The sequence below is a fragment of the Coloeus monedula genome, assembly GCF_965178545.1.
Source record: "Coloeus monedula genome assembly, chromosome: 16".
NCBI lineage: Eukaryota > Metazoa > Chordata > Aves > Passeriformes > Corvidae > Coloeus > Coloeus monedula.
The window spans coordinates 10513865-10520713 of NC_138796.1; the positions used below are offsets into that span (position 1 = coordinate 10513865).

At 38.4% G+C, this 6849-nt stretch overlaps 1 long non-coding RNA gene across 1 annotated transcript; it reads left to right on the forward strand.

Annotated features, from left to right (window-relative positions):
* The first annotated feature begins 4805 nt into the window (after positions 1-4805).
* On the forward strand, positions 4806-6837 carry LOC309579284. Its single transcript, XR_014226887.1, has 3 exons — positions 4806-5034; positions 5986-6117; positions 6764-6837. It is a non-coding gene; the product is annotated as an uncharacterized lncRNA (long non-coding RNA).
* Positions 6838-6849: the final 12 nt, after the last annotated feature.

Sequence of the window (6849 nt, forward strand, 5' to 3'; positions counted from 1 at the left end):
AAGCAGTGGGTTTTCATGAACTGGAATTATTAGTAATTTTGCATGGGATCTTTTGGACAGAATAAATCTGTTCTGAATCTTTTGGACAGCTGATTTCTGGAGTTGGACACAATACCAATTGGTAGATATCCTTTATTAAGAAAAGGAAAATCCTTGATTTCCAAAGTGAATGCCACATTTTAATTTAGCAGTTCCATTTCAATACAATTTCCACCTGGTAGATCATGTCCTTCTATAAATATTAGTAAAGTGATCACATTTTTTTATAAAGGTGTGTCTTTTCTTACAAAAAACTACAGAAGGCTTCTTTTGATCTGTAATACATATTCTCTGTATTGGATAATGACAACCCGGAAGTGCTGTGTTGATTTTCCTTCCCTCCCTCCCTGTCAATAGGGTTGCCATTGGAAGGCACCCTTACTGCCACATGTGAGCATGGCACAGGAAATCACACCACTGCCATAGCCCTGCAGAGTGGCAGTGAAAGGATTGCTGCTGTGTTTGGACTGGCCACAGAACCTCCAAAATCCCAGCTATCTGTGAGCTTAGAGCACAACATCTCAAAGATAAAGAAACATGGGATTCCTTTTTTTGTAGAAGCTGCTGCCTATTATGAGGTAAGAAGAGTTCTGCCTGTGAAAATTTCATTTCTGGGATGACAATTTGTGTATATATAATAACTCTAGGCTTTTCCTGTGCACTGTGTGTATTTGTTTTAAAAGCTGCTCCGTTTTTGAGATGTACTAAATTACTGTGTGAAAGAAAGGTGTTGTCTGGCTCCTTGTCATACTGTTGACCTGTCATCTGAGCTCTTGGAGCTGAATCTAGACTAAATGAGATACTACATTCAGTTCTCATTTATCTTTCCCTTATAAATGGGATGTGGACCAGCAGGCCTAAGGTGTGCAGCCATCAGGTATCAGCCTCAGGACTGCGTTGCATCTGGTACTGGATTTAACTGGTCCTGATGTCATCCTTTGGATGGCTGCTAAAGAGGAGAAGGGTGGTTAGCACGGCTTTGCCTTTGAAACTTCCTACCCACTGAAGCACTATGGACCATGATTCCTGGTATGGTGTTGCTTTGCCAGTGCTCTCTCTATCTGCATTTCTGCTATAGATCTGTGAACAACATTACAGTTCTTTGGCATTGCAGATTATCTTTCCATGAAAGAATCCTTTGCTATCTCAGACATCAAGTCACTTGCTAATATTTGGCTGGGTTCAACCACTATGGTAGGGTGAGACACACAGTTGTGCAGAGAAAGAATTCTAAACTTCCTTTTAGAAAGAATTCTAAAATTCCTTTGCCTTGCTTTTTAGTAGTGTTACTGCTTTAACTGTTTGTGCCTGAGGGCTCAAATCCTTCAGGGTACTGAATGTTCTCAATCTGTTTTGGAGCCAGAAGAATTAGTGGTGCATTGCATTTAGAAGGTCTGGCATAACACTAAAATCTCTATTAGAAATGAGGCTGCCTTGATGAATTTGCACTTTTATTTTACCAGTGCTGGTGCCCTGACACAAGCTGTGATGTTTAAGCACAGTGAAACAGACTCTGCCTTTCCCATTTGTTGCTGGGATGTTGTTGTTTGTTTCTTTCCATGATTTGATTTCTTCTGTGCACAGAATTTCTCCAGAAAGATTGCTGCAGGGATAACAACCACTGTGGAGACAGAGCAGCTCAAAATTGAAATAGAGAAGAAAACCACTGGCATTGCTATGGAAATTTCTCTTTCACTTCACCATGATATGAGAGGACTGATGGACATTGTTCCACGTGTACTGGAGGTTTGCAGAAATCCTGCCGAATGTTGTAATATATTTAATGCACTAAACACTAAACTGTTTATCTTTTTGAAACTGAACTTTAACCTTTAATCTTAAATCTGTGTTTTGGAACCTTCATCCATTTGATCCTTAAAGCAGCCCTGTAACTTGCTCCTTTGAATTTTAGTCCTACCTGCTTTTCTTCATGCTCTGAATGTGTTTTGTTGACAACATCAACAGGTTGCTTGCAGTGGAGAATCTGCTAACAAACAACTTTCTGGCCTTTGCAATGGTGTAATTGCATTTCATCATTTTGAGGTACTGGCTTAATTTGTAAACTTTGCTCTCAATAACACAATGTCTTAGCTACCATGAAGGGAATCTAAGTATTAAAGTGTAGACATTTAGAAATGAACTTGAACTACCTGGAAGTTTTGTGTGCACTTTCAAATATTTTCACTCCCTTAATTGTTGGTTTGGGTTTTCTTCCTGTTATTTCTAATACGGAACTCTAAAGGCTTTAGGCCATTTCTCCATTTGCTTCTGCATTTATAATTATGTAGGATGAATACAAAATGGTGTAGGAGAACAGTTCTCTTCTATTAATATGAGCTTTTAAAAACAGTATGTGACCTGACAGGAAAGCAAACTTGACAACAGTTTTCTGTAATTTTTCAGACTCCAGCAAGAGTTTCACTGAATGGGTCAATATTTACCAGCAACTTTACTGTCATCTTCTTTGGACATGTTTCTTTTCATGACCTGTTTGCCTGCCTGCAACTCTGTGCCACCACTAACACCCAGCCTCATTTAGAAATCGACTTCCAGCATTCTTTGCCTTCACTTCATTCTTTGGGAATTGCCAGAGAGAACCAACTGAAGATGTCAGCCATGATAAGTGACAAGTACAGGGGCATCCTTGGTATTGTCCTTGGGCCTTGCACTTTGGAAGTTGATGGAGAAGTGAGCCTGGCAAGCAATGAGACAGGATGGATACTTGCTCTTAGAAACAAGTGCATCAGTCTAGAGGTAAGCCCAGTTTGTTTTCTGCATGCCCTTCCAGTCTGTGTATTTCACATCACTGACTCACAGAAAGCTGTCTCCTGACACATTTATGGACAGGCCAATTTTGGTCATTAAAATTGTTCTGGCAGAACAATGAGTCAGAGCACTTGCAGGGGGAAGTGTATTTGAAGATGATAATTTGGAGTAATACAATGGTAGATGTTACTGTTGCCATAAAAATGTTGCTTAATAATAGTTTTTTAATTTAAATAAACTTTTTTCTTAAAATCTAGTGAAAAGCATGTCCTTTTGTTTTGTAATTGTGGAGGTTAAGATTTGTTTCTTCTATATTATTTATGAAAAGGTTATTGTAGGATTTATTCTTCTTCCCCACCCCCTGCCCCTTCCTCCCCATTTTTTTTTTCCAGGTTTTTCACAGAGAAATTTCTGATTTCTCTATGAAACAAGCTGTCTTGTATGGTCCTTCCCAAAAGCAGATTGTTTCAGAAAGAAGAAATGCTTTCTCATGAATTAGAAACAAATTAGGAAGACAGTTGCTTTACCTTGTGTGTTTCAAACAGTGTAATCTTTTCTGTTGCAGAGGATGGGATTGCCTCGTGCTGCAGTCTTGGGGGGCTCATTTCGACAGAACATCTGCAACGTGGGTTTGTTAATGAACCTGCAGTGTGATGGCAGAGCAGTGGATGTGCAGATAGACACCTCCTGCAAGCATGAATATACACTCCAAGGGATGCTCAAGCATTCACTTCCCTGGCTCAGCCAGCTTGGGCTGCCTTTTGAAAACTCTGTCTTGTTCTCTGCAGCCACAGACTCCACCACAGAGGGCATTTTCCTGCTGCAGGCTGGCAGATGCACACTGAGGGCTAGAGGGGATTTCTCTATTCAGAATAAAGCTGACTGGACACTGGAAACAGAAACAGACTGTCAACTTCTGCAGGTAGTTCTGGGAAACTTTTAAAGAGAGTTTTGGGATCAAATGAAGGCCATGTGGCTTTTAGCTCAAATAACAGTGCTGGAGTGTTGGAAAGGCACTGTAAAGGCACACCTGTCTCAAAGCATTAGGCAGAGGCAGTGTGTCATGTCCTGCTCACAGGTGCTCTCTGGAGATTAGCTCAGCCTTTGCCTGTTGCCTTCACAGGCCAACACTGCCCTCTAAGGCTGAACAGCAATATTAGCCTGAACTCTGGCAAAAACAAATTCCCTGGTCTGTGTAGATTATATTAAGATAGAATTTCCTTGATTTTTCCAGTTAGCCCCACTGACTACATTAGAAAGAATTACTATGGGAAAATTAGGGTTTTTTTCTAGATGTTCATAGGCATTTATATTTTGCTTTCAAACATAAAAATAAAAATGACAGGAAAGTTGTAGTGAAGAGGGACTGAAAACCCCTTAAACTATTAAAAATAGTAGAATTTTCAGTGTTTTTAGAAATCCTTTGAAAGAATGAGAAGAAACATTTCATTTGGAATATTGCACAAGACAAGCTAGAAGTTTAATGATTAAAAAAACCAAACCTTGTACAACCAGATGCAAGAATGTCTATTAGGCCTATGATTTTTTTGTATGTTAATTTGTTTGAAAACTGAGATTGGTGTAGTCTGAATGAAGCATAGAATGTTCACTAAACTTTGCCAATCTGAAGAAACAGGTATTTTGTATTTTTGTAAATGTAAAACTTTGTAAAGATACAGAAGTTGTGAATTCTGCAGGACAGTCCTTAAATCTTCCATCAGGTCCTATTCAGGAAAAATCACCACCTTTCTTGTAGAGAGGGGGAAAAATGGCAGCATGGAGATTGTAGGTTTTGTCTCTGATATTGTATAATGCAATACACACTTGTCTTAAAGTGTTTGTTTACTTGTCAAGGATTTTTTGTTTAATTCTTGATAGGATCTCAGTTTCCCAACTCAGTCACGGCTCACAGGATCCATTCAGAAAGACAAGTGCCAGGCAGAGCTTCTCTCTGTCCTGGAAACAGAAGGCAAAAGTGCCCATCTTGAAGTGAGAGCCGAGTGCAAGCCAAGGATTACTCTGAAAGTTCAATTCAGGCATGATGTCCCCCAGCTGAAGGAAATCCCAAGGGAAAATGAGCTGTCCATCACTGCATGGAAACACTCAAAATATCTTATTGGAATTGGGATGAAATTGGGAGCCTGTGAGATTCAAATGAATGGGGACTTTGACCCTAAAAAGAACCTTCAGTGGAAAATACTTATAGAAAACCAGTGCCAAACAATTCAGGTATGAAAAAGAATTTCCTTCTTTAATGTTGAATTTATACATCTAAGCTAGGACCTTTGTACCTGCTAAAGTCAAAAGAGAATAATCTAAGGATTTCAAAGTTGTAGCAGAGAAGTAATAAAAACATTCTCTTTTGATGCTGCATCTTACTTTTGGAGCCAGTCATTCATATGTTTTTTCATATGGCATAAGCCAAATTTTCTGTTAATCAGTACCTGCAGATAATGCACTTGCTTGTACTAGCTCTGATGTGTTTTCTAAAACATGGTTGAGAATTCTGCAGGGTTTTTATATTCAATGTATTCAATTCTTCGAATAATTCAAGATTATTCAAAGTTGTCTTTGGCTGTATCAGCAGTTACAGTCTCTCAGCAGTCTGAGAAACAAACTTTGAAATAGTTTAAAAATATATGAAGTAAATAGATAATCTTCAGGGTCAGAAAATACAGTGTATGGAAAGTTTGAGAGACACGTTATCACAGTATGATCTGTGAATTCAATATGCAAGTCAAGGAAAATCTGACTATACAAAGATGTGATTCATCTGCCCTTCCCCAAAACCAGAACTGCCATAATAACCTTATGTATACTGTCTGGTTTCATTGAATTTATGGATGCATTGGGCCACTGGGACAATGCCAAATATAGAATATTAATTAACTTTTCATTTAGGCAGGAAGAGCTGCCACATTGCCCAGTGTTATATTTATGCTGACTCATTTATCAAAAATATTCAGACATTTTCAAAATAAAAAAGACAAAATTTATGAAATGTATTAAAAAGCTGTCAAGATTTGTGAAACATCCTGTGGCTATGCTGCCTGATATACTTGATTTTACAGCTAGGTGTTATTAAAGCTACTAGTAGGAATTAAAAGTTTCAGGGGTATGATATATTTGTGGTTAAGTGTAAAAGTGGTGAATTTTTAAAGTTTTTTCCTTCTTTTACAGGATCTTGGAGCACCAATGAAAATTGATGGTTCAGGCTACCTTTTGATGGATAAAATGAACCTAGATTCACAGACATTGATCACTGTTGATAAAAGTAAATTCCGAGGACTCCTTATACTAAAAGTCACTAATGTGAGTACCCTGCAGGCTGTTGGAGTTTGTGTACAAAGTACTGAGTAATGTACTCTAACCTATTTTATTTGGAACAAATAGTCAAGCTTTAGTAATAAATCCTGGAATAAAAATAAAATAACAAAATCTTTGAAAATTTGGCACCTTCAGTGTGCAGTAACAGATGTATAGGATAATAGGATACAGGCTCTGGCACTTCCTGAATCATTTCCTTGTCATGCTCTTTATGTGTAAATTTTTGTTGTTTGTATTGTACTGTTGGATGTTCCTTATATCACTGTGATTTACCCTGCAAAATAATAGGCAGTGATTAATCAGACACAGCTGTTTGTTTATTCAGTGAGACAGCAGCACAGGAAAGGCTGTGAATCTCTGGCTTCTCTGTTGACAGTTACAAGTTTGGCTTCTCTTGCCATCAGAGCAGGAGAGTAGAGAACACACACAAGTATGTTTCCTCATGATATTTCACTTTCCTGCCATAACTGGTAACTTTTGCATGTTTCTGTGCCATAGACAAACAACATAGCTAGTGGGAGTTTAATTAATATTAAATGTAGGACAGACAGATTTCTGGTTTGAGCTCTGTATTGCAGCAAGCTTTGGATTCTACACATGCTTTGCTATCTATGCTGTGAAATATTAACAGGAAAGGCAAGAGTTGGATGTGGTGCTAACCCATAACATTCAAGGAGCTGCTGACATTGGCATTCCCATGAGGGTGTTACTTGATGT